General features: G+C 43.6%; 2 protein-coding genes across 10 annotated transcripts in view; one reads left to right on the top strand and one right to left on the bottom strand.

The window, feature by feature from the left end:
• The window catches only part of LOC107318146 (calcium-activated potassium channel subunit beta-2), a 107,966-nt gene that overhangs the window by 26,606 nt on the left and 59,322 nt on the right, over positions 1 to 22,038 (top strand). The window contains exon 1 of one of the 7 annotated variants that reach the window (XM_032446557.2): positions 6,747 to 7,293. The exons of 5 other annotated variants lie outside the window; for them this stretch is intronic. The gene's annotated coding sequence lies outside the window, so the exon portion shown is untranslated. Of the gene's footprint in view, positions 1 to 6,746; positions 7,294 to 22,038 lie in introns of those variants that run through there. One more of the 7 variants, XM_085513273.1, reaches the window with a different exon arrangement.
• Positions 1 to 22,038, bottom strand: part of TBL1XR1 (TBL1X/Y related 1) — a 375,211-nt gene that overhangs the window by 303,618 nt on the left and 49,555 nt on the right. The gene's annotated exons all lie outside the window — the stretch shown is intronic.

Below are 22,038 nucleotides of genomic sequence, written 5' to 3'. Positions count from 1 at the left end.
AGAAGGGCTTCAGGAAAGCTAAAGAATTCCTTTATAAAATGGCATTGCCCAACAGTAAAGGAGCTGAGGCGTACATTTAGGTGGCTCTCCCATTGTACTCAAACATTATTGAGGGTCATTAAGTGAATGAAAGATCTCTGGAGCAAAATCCCACTTCAGGATTTAAGTTTTTAAGAATAGAGAATATATCACATATCATATCAAATATTTAGATGCCAAATCTTGTTCCTTTATTTCATTAAAGATGGCTATGTTAAAATTAATGACATGAAATATCAGAAGAGTACCTCAGACTTTTCATATGGGCCAAGGAGTGTTCCAGTAGCCAAAATACCCAGGGGCTACTGAAGTAAAGTGCACCAGTAATTGTGGACAGTGTCTTTTTGTTCAGTGTTTGCACAGCTCTTGACACAACAGTGCGGTCCCTGGCAGAAAACCCTGAAAGGACTGAGCTGTCCAAAACAATTAATACCTGTGGTTGATTTATTTGTGAAAGAAGGAAGAATAAGAATATCTTCAGTGTTGGGACTCAAAGCTGTGTTCCCCATCTTGGTGTGTGGGAAAAGCATCACTTACTGCCATTTCACCTATTGGCACCTGGTCAATTATCCTCACATTATCCCAGGTTGGGCATGGCCACACTGTTTTCATTGGTTTGCTGCACCAAGGGTTATTAGAAATATAAGCATGAAAACTAAATAAAAGGAAATCCTACAACGTCCAGCTGCTCTCACTGCAGTTGAGCATTATTTCAGGGAGTAAAGTCTTTTGGGGACTGTTTTTCAGATTGTTTCTATTGTCTCCCCACAAAGACATAGCCAGTGGCTGTGGGGTAAGGCTGGGAACCCTGCAATAGAAGCACAGGACTTGGGTCCTGTAGGATAAATCCATAGGCAATGTATATTTTAAGCATTTAGCCCCTCACAACAGTAGGGACGTGTCCCACAGCTTGCAGAGTGTCTTCTTTGCCTACCAAGGTTATTTGTAAGAGTCTCAAAATAGAGCAAGTACAGGCACAAGAATTTAGAGAACCTCAAAACTTCCCAGAGCAGAGGAAAGGTCAGGTTATAGGTGAGCTGATGGACAAGTTGTTCCTTTTACTTTGTTATGTTTTTAATATTACCTAAGTAGAGAAATGACGGAACATTACTTCAATAGACATGATGAGTGTAAAATAATTTCAAGCAGATGTAAATAAATAGTGTTAGGTAATTAAAAACTGAGATAGCTCACTGGCTAAATTCCTCTGGAGTCCTCTTCACTGCAGCCTTTGATGATACATTAATATTTTATACGCAAGATTGAAAAACCTATCAGGGAGGATGGAGAGCAAAGATTTCTTTTATCAATGGAAAAAAGTGTGTTTATGCCAAAGGAGTACCCCTCTGGCCTGTGATAAAGGCAAAGCTTTACCATTCAATGTTTTCTCTTAGAAAGCATCAGTTTGGTTTCCAAGCACCTTTTTTTTTTGACTGAGTCCTTTATCCATAAGCTCATCCCACGTCCTCAGCAGTTGTGATGGCAGGGAATATGAGGCAGCATTGTGCAGGCGCAGTAAGTCTTTCACATGTGGGAAATAACTTCATATACAGCCCATATATCTTTGGAGATATACATTTCAGACCAAACATTGACCACCGTGGCATAAATCTCTAATAACTCTGCTGCAGTAAGCACAGTGAAATCCCACTAGTCGTTCCTGATTTACAGAGGACCACTGAGAGATTTGGACCCTTGGAGAATTTTTAGTATCTACATATACACATATGATTTAGTTCTCAGCCAAAGCTCAAAAAGCACTTTGTAAAGCAGAGCAGTGCCATTATTTCTGCCTTACAGGTGGGGAAGCCGAGGCACAGCACTACAAAACAGCCCCTCCACAGTACAGCTCCCAGTATATTTACCTCTCTGCCCTCACACCACATCATTGCTCCAGTGAAAATGGCCTCATTCAACACAACAGTCAGTTTCCCTCCTGCATTGCATCTCCTCTCCACGTCCTGATCCTTAGCACCTGGAGTGCAGAGCTGAGCACACAGCACCAAGTCATCAAAGGCACTAAAACAGAAACATTTCGCTGATGCAAAAGACCTTTGAAAAAGAGAGAGAATGAAAATAGAAGCACGAGCTTCATCAGAGAAGTGACTATTCCACCAAAGCAAAGCAGCAGCTGAATAAAGAATAAAAGCAAGAAGAGATTAAAGGAGATACTTGAGTCCTGAAGAAAGGAGAGCATTGCATAGCAAATGATTTGCAGAGGGTGGGGAAAAAAAGGGTGAGGGATCAATTCTCCAGCAGTATCTTGATCAAGTTGCCAGAGCAGTAAAATTACCATAGGAATAGGACAACGTGGATAAAGCCAGCACGAGGTAGAAAAGAAACAGCTAGATGCCATATAAAATCAGAGAGCATCTAAGTGGCCTATTTGGATGTGTTTGTTTTTTATTTTTTTCAGTGGAAGATGAATTAACGCAACAAATTATCCATCACAAAGCATGGAAATCACAGCAGAGATGACTGGGACACTGATTCTGGAAATAACTGAACAAAGAAGAAACCCCTCTGATCATGGCATTCCAGGAGAGGAGTAAATTGGGAGAAATGCATGCAGAGCTTAGACCAACATGTGCTGCAAATGTTTGAGCAGTAATCCATTGCTTAACAAATGGGAAAGCAGCAGGCAGCAATTGCTTCTCAGCAGAACTGTTCAGAGCAGGAAAGCATCCCTGCCCAATGGCTGCACACAAAATCAGGCTCTGAGAGCACTGCTGCTGAGCCCCAAACAGAGCAGAGTAAAATCACCAGAGCATGAAATTCTGCTGGAATTACTCTCCACGCATCTTGGAGACTGGCCCCAGCAACTGGGTGTGCATCCTCAGATACATATTTTACTGCCCTTTAAGCAGTAAACATCCATCGGGCCCAGCAAGCAGCATTGTGCAAGCAGCCTGTTTTGTTGGATTCTGTTTTGTTGCTGCTCAAACTCACAGTCAATCTTCAGTGATTTACTGAGGAGGATTGGGCACACCAGAAATCATTTTATTTCATCATCTCTGCCAAAAGAATTCAATAGTTTACACTACCCGCCATTGTGAAAGATGCTGTTCGAGTCTGAATGTCCCCTCCGGGTAATCACAAAAAGATGCCTGACTCTTATCCAAGCAGAAAAAAATAGTGAAGACCCTGTTTGCACCAGCAGGAGAGGGGAAAAGGATTAGTCTGATGTCTTTGTTGATAACTGTCTCAGACATTTCCCACCTCTGCTGTTCCTCAGTACCATTGAGGGCTATAGACATTATTACAACATGTGGAAGCTTTGATGTTTGTGAAAATTAACTGTGCTTTATGGTATATTTGATCAGTGTAACATACAACTGGCAAACAGTAATCTAGAAGCACATGAAGGCAGCAAGATCTTGGAGGCAGAAAGTGATGGAAGGGTTAAGCTGCCTTTATTTTTGCCAGCAAGTATACATCCTCTGTTCCCCATCCACCCCCGTAAAGTACAAAATGTAGCAGATGTTTGCGAACAGCTAGCCTGATCTATCAGCCTTTACATAAATGAAGGCTGAATTACTGAAGGAGAAGGCAGAATAATGTTTACAAGAGAAGAGCAAGAAGATTTCCGACACCTGGGCGACTTAATGATGGCAGATGGCAAAAGCTGAAGGCAAAGAGAATCAGCAACGTGTACCAGCAGCTGTCGAACAAACAGGGAGGAGGAAGGCCTCCTCCGAAACAGCGCGGGAAGGATTTAATACCTGCAGTTGGGTGAGGGTGAGAGCGTCAATATGCAGAGAGAGGAGCCCGTGCTTTAACTCCTCAGATAACTATCGCCAGAAGTACCCAATGGATTGTCAACCAAGGAGATTTTCACAGCAAGAAGCCATCTATTTGCATCAAATAGTGTCAGCCTGCAAGGCAGAGACTTCTGGGTCATTTAGCAGTGCTCCAGATGTAGTCATTTTCTCCGAGGCGAGTGGCTCAAAAAGAGCAATGTGAGAAAGAGCCAGTCGGCATGGAAAGGGGACAATCAAGCAGCATGTGGAAGTGATTAACCAGTCTGTGAAAGGTAACTCAGTTAATGGACAGAGCTGCAGGACGCCTGGCTGTTTGTGGTGCTCAGCACAACAGAGACTGCAGGACTGGGGCCAAACACAGGTCTTCAATTCGCCATCAGGAAACAAGTGATTTCTGGCTTTGCGCTAGCGCTGTAGATTACGACTGGTCACCTGGCAGCCTGGCTGAGTGTGAGCACTCCAAAGCTGCAGCAGAGACAGTGTTGACTGTTGTACCACAGGAAAGAGAATGGAGGGCAGCTAGAGCTGTAAATGGAGGCACTGACATCAACTGACTTTCTTAGTAATTTTTTCATCAAAAAGCCAGGGGTGGGATTAAAACATGTAGCCAGGTTCAACATGAGGATTTTGTCTTCCCTCATGCTGGACTCACCCTTTCTATGGAATATAATAATAAATAAAGCCCTGTTCTGACTTCAGCCGCCAGAAAGCCCAAGAGTATCTGGATGTGCATGACAGAATTTGGCCTCTTTTAAAGGGTTATTCTGGCTAAAACTTTGTTGTCTAAAACTCCCTGAAAGGAGGAAATAGCAAAGAGGTTAACATCTTTTCCCAGGTAACTAATGATAGAGTGAGGGGTAATGGCTTTAAGTTGCACTAGAGAAAGTTCAGGTTAGATATTAGGAAAAAATTATTCCCTGAAAGAGTTGTGAGGTATTGGCACAGACTACCCAGGGAACAGTGGAGTCACCATCCCTGGAAGTGTTCAAGAAACATGATGATGTGTCACTGAGATACGTGGTCAGGTAGCAGTACTGGTGGTGATGAACCATTGGACTAGATGATCTTAGAGGTCTTCTCCAATTTTAATGATTCTATGATTCATTTATGCTCTAATTATACATTCTTAATGCACAGTGTTACCTGCTGTGCATGTTGTATCTGCAGCCCTGCCAGTCAAATGCTGAGCTGATGCAGCATGGAAGAGCCATTATCACCACTCCAATGTCTTCAGCACGTGGCTCACACCAAGTACCTATGGATTAACGAGTCTCCCTGCTGCTGTTTCAAATGCAGACATGTTTTGAAAAGCACACAGCAAGAGAGTAGAAAGAGTGCTGTCTGATAGGTATGCAGTTTCAAAACAAATTCATAATGTTCCTAGAGGATTTATCACCACGGGAGGAGAAAAGGTTATTGTATGTGTAACCTGCAGCTCTAATTATATTGTGTACTTCCCTTGCGCAATTAGAAATGTGTAACAGATAGTTACACTTCCTAGTTATGTTTCTATCAAATTCTTGTTATAATTAGGATGACTCATAATGAAATTATGCATTATTTTCTCCATTCGTTATATTGTTTGACTTAAAATCAGCATGCAAACTACAAAGCTCCTGAATTCTTCCTCTCCACCCCTCCTTGGTTGTTTCCTACACACATATCTGTCAGGTAGACAAGAGCCTTTTTAAGTTGTTGCAATTCCTTTGCAAGCAATGGGCTTTCTCAGAGGGTTTGCTGCAGATCATGGCCATTGACGTGTAGCTCCCTCTGACAGTTGTGCCTGTTGTCAGAGTGACTTTCAACTTATCACCAAAGGTCTCCTTTGGGATCACTGTAGCAGGGAGGTCCAGGGGTTCTCTACAGACCATGTGAGGGGAGCTTAGAGCCATCCATTCTTTATGAGCCACCTTGCATACAGGGGTGAGGAACAGTGCTCATAGATGGCAATGATCCCCTGCTACAGCCTGCCTGTAAACACAGTTGTCTCCACTTCAGCACTGAAAGCTCTTAAGCAGTCACCAACAAAGTTAGAACCCCCAGGTCTGTGTGATTCCAGCATTAATGTCTGATGCCTCTTGAGCTGCTGTGCCATCCCGCTCACAAACCAATGGCACAGTGAGCCCTTAAGTGAGACACTGCTCAGGACAAGGACAACTTTTATTTCCTTCCTTTTCTCCTTCTCCCTTGAGGGTAGGTTTAGTGCTTAGAAAGATGCTGGAGAGGTGGTAGAGAAAGATTTCTTTAAATGACCACAGAGCAGGGATTGTCACTGTGCACAGTATGTTCGTTTTAATCCCAGGGTCATGGACTGAATGGTACCAAAAATTCAGGCAGGTGCTGGTGAGAAGCAGAGTGCCAAATGCCTCAGGCTGCCTCTGTGCCGCTGCTGCTGGAGGTGCAGCTGCACTGGTGGCTTTTCCTTTTGTCCACTAGGGACCACACTGGGACCAGCAACTCCGGACTGACAGCAAATGTTAGCCAACGAATTTTGATCTGTCCTCACCAGGCTGGTGATGAAGTAGCAGCCAAGGGGCAAAATGCTCAGCAGGGCAGTAATATTTCTGATCTGAGATCTAAGGATGCACACAGGTGTACTGAAAACAGCAGTCTGGTAGCATTCAGTTACGACCCCTCTCCACACACCACAAATACCACACTGTCTGTGTTTCTTCCACTTATTACTATCCTGCATTCTGTCAGCTTGCAAATCTAGTTTACAAGACCCTCTCTGCAAACGGCATTTTACCCTTTGGGAAGTGCAGCCTGCTTCTGTCCCATAAATTCCAGCCACTGGCACATTCCCTACAACCCCTTGCTCCCCTCCTGCCTCATCTACCCCACGGAGCTCCGTGAGCTCTCAGTTCCTCACCACCCAGCTCAGCCCTTCAGGTGCTGCTGCCCTCATTTTGCTGCTTGCATCGGCTTCAGGAGCTCTAGTCCCTTCCTTCCCTTTCCCGGAGCAGCTTTTCCCTTAGTTTCCAAACAATGTGTGAAGCCCAGTTCTGCAGGCACAGGAGCCTCAGTGAGTTTAAGGATGACTGAAGCAATTTCCTCTCCCGGGGAGGTTTAAAAGCCGCGGGGGGATGCGTGGGGTGAGAGCCATCTCTGCGTTTCCAGCAGCCGCTCTCTCCCAGCAATGAATCGCGGCAGGAGCAGTGCGCCCAGCCTGGGTGAATAAACCCTCCCGAGAGCAATGCCTTAAAGCGCTGCAAACAGCCTTAAGTGCGCCGGAGATAACTAATTTCAAGCATGGCTGTCTAGTGTGCCTGTCATTCCCATTGTCCTTCCAAACTATCTCAGACATTTTGAGCGGGGAGCACCCAGCTATGAGTTAGTAGGGGTTGTGACACCGATGGTCCAAAGGGGTTGGAACACCGGGAGGGGACGATGACAGCGCTTAACAACTGGTGGCACTTTGGAGGATACGGCTGGAGCTCTGTTTATTAACAATTAGGCTTCGCCTCGGAGGAAGATGTGACAGCTGTCGGAGGTAGGATTTGCATGCGAGACAAAGGGAGCTGTTGCTGCTGGGTGCTCCGGGTTGTGCAGCCAGGTGGGGGCCGGGCTGCGGGGAGCGCTGCCGACAGCACTGGGGTTTCTAGCAGAAATGTCTCGGGGACAAAGCGGCTCCGGAGTCCTCCCCACTGCATGTGCGCTCCCGTGAGCGGAATGCATAGAGGTCATGCGGGAAACACTTCGCCCCTCAGCTACCGAGCTGCATTTGGGGTGGAGAGGGGAGGATGCCCTAAAATAAAAGGGGAAGGGGAAAGCGACAGATCTGTCATCTGGAGGAGACTGCTGTTAACATGGAAAATGTGTCTGATGTGCCACTGCTGTCATTTGGGAAGGGGAAAATGGAAAAGGGCTGGATTTTCTGGTGAGGAACTCCTGGGGTTATAACTTATTGCAAAAAAAAAAAAAAAGAAAAGAAAGAACAAAACAAAAACATAACGTGTCCATCCTTTTTGCGTGATCAAAGCTTCCTCTGCACTGTTGACATTGTTTTGCTGGATAAGAACTGTAGTTTCAGCCAGAAGGAGGGAGGGCTTCCCTGCTGTGCTGCTGCCAACCCCTACCACCCTCCCCCCCCCCTCCATAAAACAGCGGTGTGGGGAATATATGTGATCGGGGCTCTGCTGGGTACCCAAAGGGCTGCAGCCAGGGCTGGGGACTGGAGAAATGGTTAGCATTGTTACAGGAACAGCCTCTGAACAAGGCTGCTTTCATCTCAACCAAAGTCCTGGAGTAGATATGCCAAGTTGGGAGATTCATGGACTTTTTAGTGATGTGCCTCCTTGGCTTTGCTAGACCTAAAAATGTCCAAACTGCAGAGTCAGGATCTGCACAACAGAGCAGGACAGTGAGGTCTGTGTGTGACCCTGCTCAGTGCTGGGCTGTAAGTTTCTGTATTTGCATCTGTGTGTATCACCAAGATAAGCAGCAGGAACTTAATGAACAAAAGCCTTACCTAGGTGTATATGCAGCATCAGTATTGTTTGGGGTGTGTGATGTGAGTGTGACGTTCCCTGGGCTGATGAATTGTTTCTATTTGCGCATTAAAGTTTCAAATTCCCAAACAACAGAGAGACTTCAGAGTGAGAGGTATTTAGCAACAACAAAATGCTCTGCTTGCGGAAATGCTTCTCACAGGAGCTATTAAAAATACACTTAAAGGAGCTGAGAGTCATGTCTTGCAGCAAGGGATATAGTACCGCTTACTCTGCTAAGTATTAAAGTGAAGGCTGTGATATCATTTTAAACCTACTTCAGTGTGGGTGTCTACAGGCATACTTTACTATGCTGTTGTTAAATGCTCACAACTTAGAGAATTCTGGTAGATTGAGTGTTTTCATTACAGCTTCATTAGAAAAAGGATCCCAGTGTATCAGGGACTCACAGAGGAATCTGAATTTACTCATCCTAGCAAATGTTCCCTTTAAGGAGAATTTCAGTGATCATAACAAATTAAACGTGGGTTGTGGTGTCATTCACTTAATAATGCTACACTGCTGACAACAACAAAGGTGCCACATGCCTTCAGTCACAGCAAATACAGTTTGTGCCAAAGAGAGGCAATACTGGCTTGGGAACAGTGAGAATTCCCCCTAAGAAATACAACCTAAAAATATTCAGCATCCGAACAACAACTTTTCAGTCAAGCGCATTGCTTTGCTTTGCATTGCAGGCTGGGGGAAAAATCATTTCAACCCATGCTATCTACACTACTACGTGGTACAAAATGATAATAGGGGAAAAATTATCTCAAGAAAATGTTCCTAGTAGTTTGCAATATGGATTAAAGAGATGTTATGCAGAGATATTAAACCTGTGTCAGAAACGAGCACGCGGAAGCCAAACACCCATCTTTTCATCTCCTTTTTATCCAGAGGCTTTGGCAATTTCTCCTTTTTTACTTTCCGTCCTTTGGGGCCTTGGGCAATCCCCAGCATCACCATAGGCAGCGGTTCTAGACCTGTGGGACAGTGTATCAGTGAACATGTAGGCGGTGGTGCTTAGGGAACGAGGCTGCACGTAGCGTTCAAGAAAAGGGAAAACGCAAAGCAAACTTTTGTTGCAGGTGCAGGTTCATATTTCAGGTGTTTTCGACTGTAAATAAGACATATTGCAAATCCCATGATTCAAAACTAAATCTGCTTTCAGAACTATTCCAGACAAATTTGCCACTTACAATAACGTCTGCCAGTAGCAAATATCCATTTGTCTGAGAGCCTGTCAGAAGTGACTCCAAATCTCTTCATGCTCCCTTTGCTCCGCCAATGCACAGCAGATAATGAAGTAAGCTGCATCAGATTGATTCACTGTGCTGAGAAACAATTTCGCCGCTTTCTTCAAAAGCTGAACGACTCCTTTAAGCTATGAATCTCGCTCGTCCTCCTGCTTTATGAATCGCCTGTGGAGCTCATGCATTTCTCTCATTTATTTATTTGATATTATTTGGGAATTTCATCAGTAAATAACACTTGGCTGGCAGACCTTTTGGGAATGGCAGACACTTGCAGATTCATACTGTATTGCTTCCTTTAGTCATGTAGTGTTCCTCGGGTAGATGATTTGTTTAACTAACTAACCAAGTGAGTAGCAGATTTCACAACCAAGCGCACAATTTCATCTTGGATTCCCGTCACTATCTGAGCAGTCAGGTTTAAAGTTCCTGTCTTGCGAGGAGTCATACGATCAACACATAAGCGCTGAAGGGCTCCCACCAGGCAGATGTGAGAGCCGGGTTAACAGCTTTCAGATTCATATGAATATTCATGGCAAACGTTTGAATTCTTACAGCTTTGCTAAAAGGAACAGTCAGCATCATCCACCGCGCACGGCATGGGCCACTCTCTCGCAGTGCTTGCAGAGTTCGAACATTATGAGACAGGGTCTGGCACAGCATGAACAAGTAAATATGCCCTCACAGTTTTTAGTGATGAAGCTGGTGAGTGGAGGTTATTACCTCAAGGTTCCTGATCCCAGCAAGCGCAGGCAAGGGCAGGACCCGAAGCTGTACCCCCCTGCAGGTGCCGGCTGCGGGGACAGGGGTGACGTGGCTCAGTGTAGTCATGCAGGGCGCTGACGGCATGCCAGGGAGATGTGGAGGAGCAGTGAAGCAGCAGACAGAAAGGAAACTAACTAACATCTGGTGTATGGCTGAAAAGCGGGGAAAAGCAGTTGGGTGAAGAGTTTCTGTCAAGTGGTTTTTCTCAGACAGAAAAAAAAAAGCAGCTGTCAAAATACCAAGCGCTTTTGACTCAGAAACAAATGAGGAGGAGAAAGTTATAGAACAGGGATGTGTTTGCCTTTTGAACTAATTTTGTACTGTACTTATGTCAAATAGGAAGCCACAGGTCTCTTATCAAGTCCAACTACTTCACTGCATGTAGAACAAGTCAGGTGCCTGCTGAATGGATGGGACTGCTGTGCCAGCATTAAGCCGACCAGCAGTGTGGCACCCTTTTTTGTCGACTCTTCCAACTTTTCAGTGATTTTGAACCATAACAATCCTACATATCCCTGTTTATTTTAAAAGTAGAAGCAAGCCTGAACAGCAGAGAGCAAAGAAGCCACGCCACGCACCAACAGTCACCATGAGATGTACCTGTGCATTTATGTTGTCAGGGCACACACAGTGCTGGATTAGTGCTGCTTGGGAAGAGCAATAGAACTAGACGAACTAGGGAAACAAAAAACAAAGCAAACACAGAGGATCTTCACTACGAAAAAAATTGATTTCATGTAGTCTGGGGTGAAATCCCAACTTAAAACACCCCGTGGATAGTGCTAAAACTCCTGCTATGCCTCTTTCTTCAAATACTGCTTTTGCTTTCTTATTATAAAGCTGAACTATTGGCCACGGTTAGCCCATATCTGTGCTTGTTCAAGGCAGGATTTTGTACAGACCATTTGTAAAGCTGTAGTTCATTTTTAAAGATAAAACAGAGAAATCACAGCTTGTTCGGCCCTCATTGCTGGGTGCCATGTTTGTATCTCTGATAAAAGTTCTGCAGGGACAACCAGCAACAGTCCTGGAGTTGTAGCACCTTCTGCCAAGATCCCTGAAAGATTAGAAGCAGCGACATGGCTGTTAATGATCAGGAGTTCCCCACTGTTTGTTTATCATCCATTTCTGTAGCTTTGCAGGAGTAACCTGTCAGCTCGGAGGCACTCAGCAGTCTTTCAAAACTGTTTCAGTAAACACACAAATTCTTAAGGTATCTGTTTGCATCAGAGCCTGGCCAAAACCTCACCCAAACCTGCAGTCTTGCCTGCTGGCCCCTTGGCAGTGGCCTGCCTGCAAATGTCCCAAGGAACTGAGAGATACAAAAACAGCAGAGAAGGTGTCCTTTGGGAGAAAGGGGGAAAACAGCTGGAGATGAAAGATGACCCTAAAGCACTAACAGGGGTTATGACTGGATGCCCAGGCAGTGGATGCAATGGGCATGTGGCAGCTCGGACCAGTCCCAGCCACCCCCAGGTACCTGGCTATTTTGACATTCAGGAACATACAGCATTCCTCCTGGCTCTGCATGCCACTAAGTTGCCCTACATAAACCACCACCAGAAGTATTTTGAAGACCAAAGGAGACAAAAGAGTATTTGTCCCATTTCCCCACTTCTCTGTCTGGATCAGAGATCGGAGTGAGGCTGAAGTTTCTGTGTAAGCCCAATATGGTCCATCTCCCAGTGTCACTGTCCCAGCAGAAGCCCATGCATGGCACAGCCCTTTGTGCCTCCGAGTCCCAGTACCAGAGGAGGGCTGCGATAAAATTGCTGCCTTAAAGAAGTGTTGCAGAAAACATTCAGTTTATTTGGCTGTACTTTATTTGCAGGCAGGCAATTTTTCCACCTCAACAGAGTGGTACTCCTTCCTGACAGCCATTAGTTATTTGCAAATTTAGACGGGCCCTATAAACGTCAGGCTCCTGAGTGAATAAATAATATTTCAGAGCAATAACTTGAAATAAGTCAAACTCAGAATGGTGAGAAGGCCACTAGTATGGTCCCTCTGGGACACACTGCCTACCACTTCTAATTAATATCTGGTACTTAAAGCATCACAGTCTGTGGTTAAATCAAAGTCAGAGGAAACAAAGGAATATAAAATCTGTTGGAGACCTGTGCCCGTCTCTATCCATGGGAGCAGGCACACTCTTCAGAGCAGCTGCCAGACAGACTGACGCTGACCTTAGAAGCTGCGGCTTTGGGATGTCAGCCCCAGAGACCCAGCAGCCAGGCTGCCCTTGTGTCACCTCCTGTTCTCCTGCTGCCTCCCCCTTCCCATCCCTCTACTCCTCTTGGCAAATAAGATCAGCTCACAAATGATCCAGAAAACAGTGCTTTGGTTTTGGGATGCCAGCTGGGACTCAGCAAGCACCAGAGCTGGTGCAATAAAAGCAGGAGGAAAGCAGAGCCAGGAGTGAGATGTGGGGAGCAGCAGCAGCCCTGGCACAGCACATTTTCCAGCTAAACACCCCCAAACTCCTCTGTCCTAAGTACTCAATGAGGCTGCTGCAGAAACAGTTTTCAGATAACCATGTTTTGACCATAGCAACATAAAGCAGAGACCCGGAGTTATAGAATAACCGAAGAGCAAAAAGGCCCCAAGAATTTCCCTGTGCTCTTTGATTGCTGAGGCCCTTCTATCTATTGACAAGCAGTTTTTGAGCTCGTATGTTGAATTCCAGAGCTGCTGTTGGTTGTGGTGATAGTGCAAGAATCGATGGCTGTGAAAAATAGTCCTTGTAGAGCCGGTGTAAGGATGTCTGTTGTAAGGCCAAGTTTACTGATCCAGGAAATAAGTGTCTCAGGTAGAGAGCTTGAGTGGAAAACATCAATGCAACTAGGCCAGCTTTCAATGACTCCAACAAAGCACATATACTTCAAGGAGCACTAATCCAGGCAGGGAACAAAGGAAGTTCATTTGTAACCATAGCGTTTTATTAACCAGAGGATCTTGTGGAAGATGAGCATCCTGGCTTTTGAAAACCCAAGCATCAGGACACAGTGTAAGCTTCTGAAAACTTCTCAGTCTTCATTTACTTCCATATAAGACATTGATCTCAATGACAACTCTGTTCTTTGAGAGCTTTTCCGCCCTCCTAACTATTAATTGCATGAAACGTGCATTTCTCCATCTAGCAAAGATCATCACAGGAATTATCCTCTGGTTGTAAAGTCCAAGAAGTCCACGGGAAAATCTTTTTTTAGTAGAGCTTAATTAAGACAATCCACCAATTTGCATGCAGCTGATATGGAAGGATTTTGTCACAGGTAAACAAGTTTTGAAAAAAAAAAAAAAAAGCTTTTATCTCTTCTTGCTTGCTGCTTTAGTCATATTTTAAGTGGATTAGTATAATCTTTCCTCGGCCAAACTCCATAGCCAGTCTATGCCTTCATTGTTCTAATTTTACAAAAAGAGTAAGACTGAAAGCAATTAATTAAAAATCTCTTCAGAGATACATATGTGAGTGCATTTATTCACTAAGAACTAATAAAATAACTCCACATTTTAAGACAATTTATCTGGTGCATTAAGCGTGAACAGGATGTCTTTGTTAGGTGCACCCGCCTTTAGATGGTTCCCTCAATGAATATGCTTGTCATGTAAAGATGTCTGCAGTGACTCAGCTCAGTTGGAGAGGATTCCCTTTCAAACTTGGTTTGAGCTTCTAGGCAGGTTTCTTTTTCATTTCTCCCATGTGATGAAGAGGTTGATAGATTTCAAGCAAGGAGTCTTCCCCTGCTGGGATCAAGCTGTCAAAAACCATCACAGAACTTACAAGATTCTGTTGTAACTCCACAAGTCATGATTCACCTCCGGAATTATCAGAGTTGAAAGAAAACTCCCATTAATTGACAACGGGAGCTTTTTTAGAGTGTTACTCTGCCAGGCTGCAACATCATCATCTACACACGCATGGACATGTTCCACATGGGGAACAGTACTACCATACACAGTGAAGTCCGCTGACCTGAGTGAGTTTGAATAAGTAAACATCAGTTTGTTCACACTAAAACCTTGCAGTAGTGCCTTCAGAAACTCTTAATGTCAATCAAAAAAGACATATTCACATTTTGTAAAATGTCTTCATTTCTTATGAACCAGATAAAAACTAAATTTCTAGAACTTAGGGTGATGGAGAAGGTCTGGCAATTTGTACGCTTTATCTCAAAGCTGTTCCCTTCCTTAATAGAAATCCAGCATATCTGTGCTGAGTGCTGTACCTTCCCTTCTTTTGTGGATATTCATTTCAGGAGTCAATCCAGTAGACATGGTTTAGTGAGCATGGTGATGATGGATCAACAGTTGGACAAAATGATCTTAGTGGTTTAATTATACCTTAATTATTCTATCCTGCAAAGTACACTTTCCAGGAAGCTTAAATATGCCTTTGGAGGTTCATAGAAGTACTTAGCCTGTTCTTTGAGCATCAAACCTTGAACAACAAATGGATTTCTGTACCCTCTTTCTCAGTGATTTCATCGATATCTTCTTCAGTCTTCATTAAACTGTTTGCTGTTTGTCTACTCTTTCTACTTTCTGTTCTGCTTGCCTGTATTTAAAAAGCCTCCCGTATCATAGCCTGCTGGTTGCTAGCCAGATATCCAGATGGTTCTTATGTACCACATTGAAAGGTGCCTTAGAAATAGCAGGGAGAGGGGAAAAAATATCTTTGGAAGACTTCAGATGCTCTTTTAGATAAATAGCAATGGTAGAGCTAATTAAACGTTTCTTCCTTTAGAGAAGCTGTGGAAACAGCAACAGTTCAGTTCCATGTGAGAATGCACCTCTTGCTGTTAGATTTTAGCTTCCTCCAGATAGCTCATATGTCTGCCCAACTTCTTTGGAAGAAGCCAGGCTTTCATCTGGGTTTGAAGGTTTCTGTCAGCACCCACCATTGTTCTGCCCTAACACCACTCCTCTGTCAGCCAGTTCTGTGCAGACAAGTTGTTTCAGTGAGAAGAATCAAACGTTGCTCACCTTAATTGTGTGAGAATCCCTCTGGCAATAATCAGGCTAATTACCTCAGTGAAGCCAGCTAGATTTGACTTAAAATCAACCACCAAAATTATTAAAGCACAAGTGCACGTGTTCTTTTACAACCCCAAGACCTTCTCATTGAACATTATTTACATCTCACTCAGAAATACTCTTTTTATTCTCTCCTTTTCACCAAGGAAAAAGATAGAAAGTGTTTGGCTTTCAGGAACACCCCAAATGAAAGCAAAATCTTCTCCAAGCAGTCTCAGTTCACTGCCTCCACTTGTGCACAAATCTCCTCATATCTCTAATCATTTTCACTGTCAGTCTCTGCACTCTTTTTACATCTATTAGAGAATTTATGAGATAGGATGACTAGAAATGAAAAAGGATTCTGAGGGGAGAGCATGCAATTGATTTATGTCAATGGTTCTATAATAATATTTTCAGTGGTTTATTTCTTCTTCATTACGTACACAGCTAAATTGTTGATTACTTTTCTATTCCTCTCCTGCTTATCAAACAGTCGCTTCCACTTGGGCTCCATTCTCAGGTCTGTCTCCAACGCAGTTAAAACATAATTAATTTAAAATCCCCCAACACATGAGGAGTTGAGATAACTCTTTCCAATCAATCTTACTAGCATTCATCAATGAATTTCACCAACTGTCATGCTACTCATACATTTCTCTATGCAAAGCACCTCTGCCTTCAGTAGCATTGACATATTTAACAACTGTTAATGCTAAAAAAACACCAACCCTATAATTTCTATTGGGCTATACCGGAAGCGTTAGAAGTCCCCCAGATGTGCATGAATAAATATCATAGTCACCTGTGACAGCATCCTTAATGATTTTTGCTTTTCTTCGCGCTGATAACTTTCATCTCTTGTGCATGTGTCAGAAACATAAAAAGGCTAAGATGCGTTGGGAGTTTATAAAGGCAATCAGAGAATAAATGTTATTGCAGAATCTTGCCTTCATAACACATTCTGCCTTGAGAACTGTATTAGGTGTCAAACTGCTTTACCCTGGAGGGATCAGAATATGGAAATGTCCTTCAGAGATGTCAGCAAAAGATCCTGATGGAGGGTTGATGATGGCACTTGATAACCCAACAGAAGGGATTATTCAGCACAGTGCCAGGGATAACCAGAAACCTATTTTACTCCTGTTTGACAACTAAAGATGAACAAACAGGTTTGGACAAAAAAAATATCAACCTGATTCTTGTCTTAAAGTTGAGAAAATCAAATGTGAACACTTCATCAGAGGTCTTGACAAAGCCACTTGCCCTTCTTTTATTCATTACAGTGTAACTGTGCATTGCTTTATGCCGGCTGGTCAGAGACAGAAATACGTTATCACAAATGTGGGATCTGCTAAAAGCTGCAAACACCAGCAATAACAACACTCACACTCCAAAGGGTCCTGTCAAAATTAAAGAATGGATTTTCAAAAGCCCTTGGCATGAAGAGCTCCTCCAGACTTCCCTAGAAAATGGACAACAAGGCCATTTGTCTTCAGTTTTCAGTGTGCCCCTATGAAAAAACTCACCGCCATTGCATCTTTTCTACAGGTTAGAAATAGTCTGAAACAGCATCACTCACATAACACTGGAAGTCTCTTTTTCTTTTTTTTTCTTTTTTTTTTTGTGATTAAGCACAGGACTGTTACTGCTTTAAGCTGAGACTCGGGAACAAGTCCCTTGTACAGGATCTGGATGAGTACCCGTGTGTTTGGTTTGTGAGACAATGCACAGAACACATGGCAATTTTTGTGCACCTTCATGCATGATGCAAAACACAAAGTAGCTATCAGACTAATTATACCTAATTGGCATATTTATTATTAATGTGTCTGACGTGGTGGCTGCTGAAAGCCTCAGGTTGTGCCAGGTGGTAGACAAACACATGGCCATAAAGATAAATTAAATGTGTTAGAGGAGGCACACGAACACAATGCTTGTATAAGGCATTAGATACCACTGGGATTCCCCACAGTGGGAGGAAACAGTACACTGCTGCCACCCATGCGAGCACACAGGTTGTTTTAGGGACAGACCCTGGGGAGCATCAAGAGGAACGTGATAGGAAATGAACCCTGCAGGGCTGAGCCTGTGAGCATTTCAGCAGTGCAGACATCCCTGATGCAGACAGAGCCATCCCACCCAGTGCTTGATGTCTCCTTTTTCCTACTCCCTGAAGCAAGATTGCAAGTCCTAGTAGCTGGACAGTTCTGGGTATAGCTTGTAAAGAAGAAATGAAAACTCAAGTGGATGTGCATTTGCTATGTAAGTTTTGCACCCGGATGTAAGTTTCTTTGCAGCATCTCAAAGGGGCACAGTGTGGAACAGGGTGGTAATTAGCTATCTGTGTTTGACATACCATTGGCATAATTCTGCTGGCTGCTCTGTGCTTCCCAGATGTGCAATACTAACTGTGCAGAACCAGCAGTATGTCACATGTGAATCCACACAGGCTCTGAACAAAATATAGCATGAAGGTATCAAAGCAATGACCTCTGGCCACTTCTCACGGGCCCTTGCTCTGGCAGGCTGTTGGTCATCCTGTAGCTGTCAGTCACCCAGCACTACCCATAGCCCAGGAGACTTCTGAGCATGGAGCTTAATCTACCTTTCTCAGGAAGGATGAGGAAGGATCCCAGCTTTCCTTTACTAAAGAACCTCATTCATATTTCTGAACTGTTTAGTGTGGGCAGCAGAGAGTGATGAAAGATTGGGATAGCAGCAGCTGGAAATGAAGTGCCACAGTGTGAGTACGGAAGGTTCATTCTGCAGCTCTCCAAGGCTGCACAACAGCCAAGATGCTGGGCAGGTGGGAGCAGAGCAGTGATGAGCTGGGGAAGAGGGAGGTGGAGGGCAGACTATGACCGTGCTCTCTTCTGACTCTTTCTGCATGGCCATTTTTCAGAGGAGAAAGGCTGTATTTGCAGCATCGTTGGAACTGGGCCATCCGCTCTTCCCTCGGAGAGCTTGTAGCCAGCCATTAAATCAGACTGTATTATATCATAAATCCAGAAAAATGACATTTTCATTCATGAGGATTCATAGTAATCACAAAAACAAGCCTTCCCCTCTCAAGCAGTATCTGCCATTCGGATTCTTAGATACAAAGTTCCCAGGACAGCATTTTTTCCATTCCCTTTCACATATAATACTGCCTGTGATATTTCTGACTTTCACCTGAACATAACTAGGAAACACTGCTTATCCAAAGAGAGTCCCTTTGCCTCCCTAACTCATCTTTCTCATCTATAGTATTTTATACTGAGACACAAGAAAATAGTAACAAATTATATATGGCAGCATCTCCCAGCTCCAGAGATTTCAGACGTGTCTTGCTCCGTCCTATCTTTTTTACTAAATCTAGATGAATAGGACAAAACATATGTTACAGAGACACCATTTTATCATAAATTAAACCTGATTTCTTAGTAATATTGTGGAATTGTTTCACCTTCTGCTAACTCCTGATTGCCTTTACTATCCATCCACACAATTTAAAAATCGAATAAGCAGGCTGTTATGTGTGAAAAGTGGCTTTTACCGCAAGAAAATGAAACATAAAAACAAATGCTGAAACCAATAAACTTCAGAAAATGCAGAGCTGCAGCTGTCATCCTTATCGGCGGGAGTGGCAGCATCACAGCTAAAAATCAAAATCCTCAAATTCAATCAAGGCTCCATGATTGCACAGTGCTGGCACTTACTGTACGAGCCCACAGAAAGAGCAGATTCCTACCCATCCAATAGCTGGTGTTTGGACTGAAAAAGGCAGGGGAAAAATGCTGTTTTCTTATTTTAAAGCAGATGAGCAAAGCCTCCGAAAAATTGTGTGCATTGTCCAAGAACATGAAGGAAGGCTAAATCCAAGTCAGTGGTTTCCCAGGTCCCAGCACATTGGTTAAATCCCATTCAATATTTTTTACTCCCAAATTTTTTTAAGGGTACTGTTATTTTTGCCTTATCCCCTCATGTAAGAGCTGCCACCTCAGCCTGGGGACAACCTGGTCAGAAACTAAGCAACCTTTCATTGATAAATACAGGATCATCTATGCCAATGATGGTCTTACAGTGACAGAGACTGAGCCCTGAAGCATAGATTGCTGCTTCTGAATCTCATTTATTAACTCTAAATGCCATTACTCAAAGCTCTCATGTTATCCACACAAACGTCTACTCAGGAGCTGCACTCCCACTCTGAGAAGGCCACTTCCCTATTTAATTAGCACAGACTTTGAGACAAGCGTTTGGGGATCACACAAGCCAATGGGCCTGGCTGTTAATGAGAGCATGCAAGTTGCAAAGGGAGCACGGAGTGCCTTTGACTGGCTCCAGTGTTTACAAGGGAGGTTTCCAGGGGAAGGTAAATAGCACTGAAATGCTGCCAGCATTGTTTCCCTGTGTTTCAGAGCAGTTTTCCTTTCACTGTTGCTGTGCCAGGTTTCAAATCTGCCTTGTGCCAAACTTCATATGTAGAAACAAATTTGCAGAAAATTCACTTCAAAGTCAGACTTAGGCGACCAAGAGCAAATGCCAAAGGAGAAATGAGCGTGTCCAAGCATTTGCTATGGCTGCTGCTACTATGATCACTTAAACGAGGAAGAGAATCAATAAAGCCAGATTTGCTTTTCTCTTTTTCACAACTAAACTCTCTATTTTGAATAAATAGATACCTAACGTACCTACAATTCAAGCCCCAAAAGCAAAGACCAGCATTCATGGTAGAAGGGAAGGAAATCTTCATTGTGTTCCTACAGAAACAAAGCCCTTTCTCAAGGCTTGTTTTCCAACTGCCGGAAACTCACATAGCACTCAAGGTGGGATCAGCAGCATCAGGCAACTGAAGGAGATACAGGAAAAGAAGTCTACAGGGAAACAACATTACTTTTAAACGCACACGTGTAAAGTAGTTATCAGACCAGCAGGATCGGAAACAGTCTCATTAGGTGAGAGCAGGACACTGCCCCATGCAAGGAAAGGCAAACTCAGCTCCCAGCCGCATTGCCCAGATTTCAGACAGCACAACTCTTCCCAAACCTCCTCCTTTCCAGCCCCAACACAAAACTAAGCTGTGTGCCATTCACACAAGCAGACCTCATTTGGAGGAAGCCCAGTTTTCCAGATTTGCAGAGCATTCATGGACATTGAGCCTTTTTATAAACAGGTAATGAGCTTGGGTCAGCTGGGGGTAAGCCAGGATCCTTCCTCCTGCTCGGCACAGCTCCCACTGCTACGAACTTATGCAGAGCCTCAAAGCAGCCTGGGCAGGAGGGACATACACAAGACCCCAAAGTTATTTTTTCTTACTTTGCAAAACAAACCAATAAAACAGTATTTTCACAAGTTTTCAAAGAGCAACAGGGAAGGAAAATAATGATTTTTTAAAATAACCACTTAAAAAATATATATATATTATTTTTAATGTAGCTAGGGACCCATTTTTTCTAGGAGCAGTGAGGCAGGGTTGGGCAGCACTTGAGGAGCCAGGGCCACTGGAGCCCTCCTCCCTTTTGGCCAAGAAACATCTCATGCTCAGATAGAGCACAAGGTTGGACACAGCACAAAGTGAGTACTTCTTGCCAAAGCCATTGACACTTCCTTACCGACATGGAGGCAGATACGAGGCAGTTATGCCAGCAGGCTGTGATGCACTGATATTTTTCCATAAAAACAACTGCAAATACAGAGTAGCCAAAAAACAGAGAAATGAGAGCATGAAAGGGTCAGCTCAGAAGACACTGGAAAGAAATGTAAATCACCATTCACTTGTAATGATGTGACTAGTCTCACTAAGAGGGAGGTTTAAAGTGAAACTGTCTAGACAAGGGCAGAGAAAGGTCAGTGAATCCTTCCACTTGGAGAAGGTTGTTATTCCTTTGGATGTAGTTTCCCTGGTGTAAGTCTTCGTATCGTGGGGGTCCCAGTCTTCAGCACAATTAAGACTCATTGAGCTTTCTTTTTCACAGTTGCTTTGATCTCATCTTGCTGGGGGAAATGCAACCGCTAACCCCACTCCTTCACGGTAATAATTTTTCCATTGGCTTTACAGAAGCTATCGCTTAATTTAGTGGCTTGCTCTTGGCATGATTTAAAAACATCATCTCAGTAATGTTGTTATCTTCCTGCAATATTTCACAGATACTGTGAAAGCAGTTTATACTGATATCAAACTTAGCATCTGGCTGACAGGACAATTGCGGGGAAATATTGCCAAAGATATAAGGCCATTATAAGATAAATAACAAGCTTTAACATTTAACGGGGTGTTTTCTTTAGAAGAGATCATAGCGATGTTCCTGTCAACAAAAATCAACACCTTCCATACAAAGGGAAAGGTAAAAGCATTCCTTCACACAGGAAATAAATCCTAGCAAGTGGGTGAGCAACAGCTTCGCTCTGGGCGGAAGTTTTCTATGGGCTTCTTGAATTATCCAGTTTGCCCAAAGTGAGTGACTGGTGCTGGGAGTGTAGGATAACTAATAAGGCATTCCGGAGTCATTAAGGTTTATAATGTAAATCTCTATTTGAGTGCTTTTAAAATGCATATTACTTTCTTGATAAACTATGATGGCTCCTAAGGAGCTGTTAATATGAATTAGGGTGTGTACAATACGTAGTTGAAAGCCTTATGAGAAGTAGTTATTCCACATGCAGGGTAATCAGCTTTTAAATTATATTAAATACTGCAGCTGTAATATTCCCCTATCCTCTCTCCAA

The sequence above is a fragment of the Coturnix japonica genome, chromosome 12, assembly GCF_054131305.1.
Source record: "Coturnix japonica strain WE chromosome 12, WE-NBRP24, whole genome shotgun sequence".
NCBI lineage: Eukaryota > Metazoa > Chordata > Aves > Galliformes > Phasianidae > Coturnix > Coturnix japonica.
Note: the sequence above shows the minus strand (reverse complement) of the source record. Positions and strands in the feature narration are given on the sequence as shown.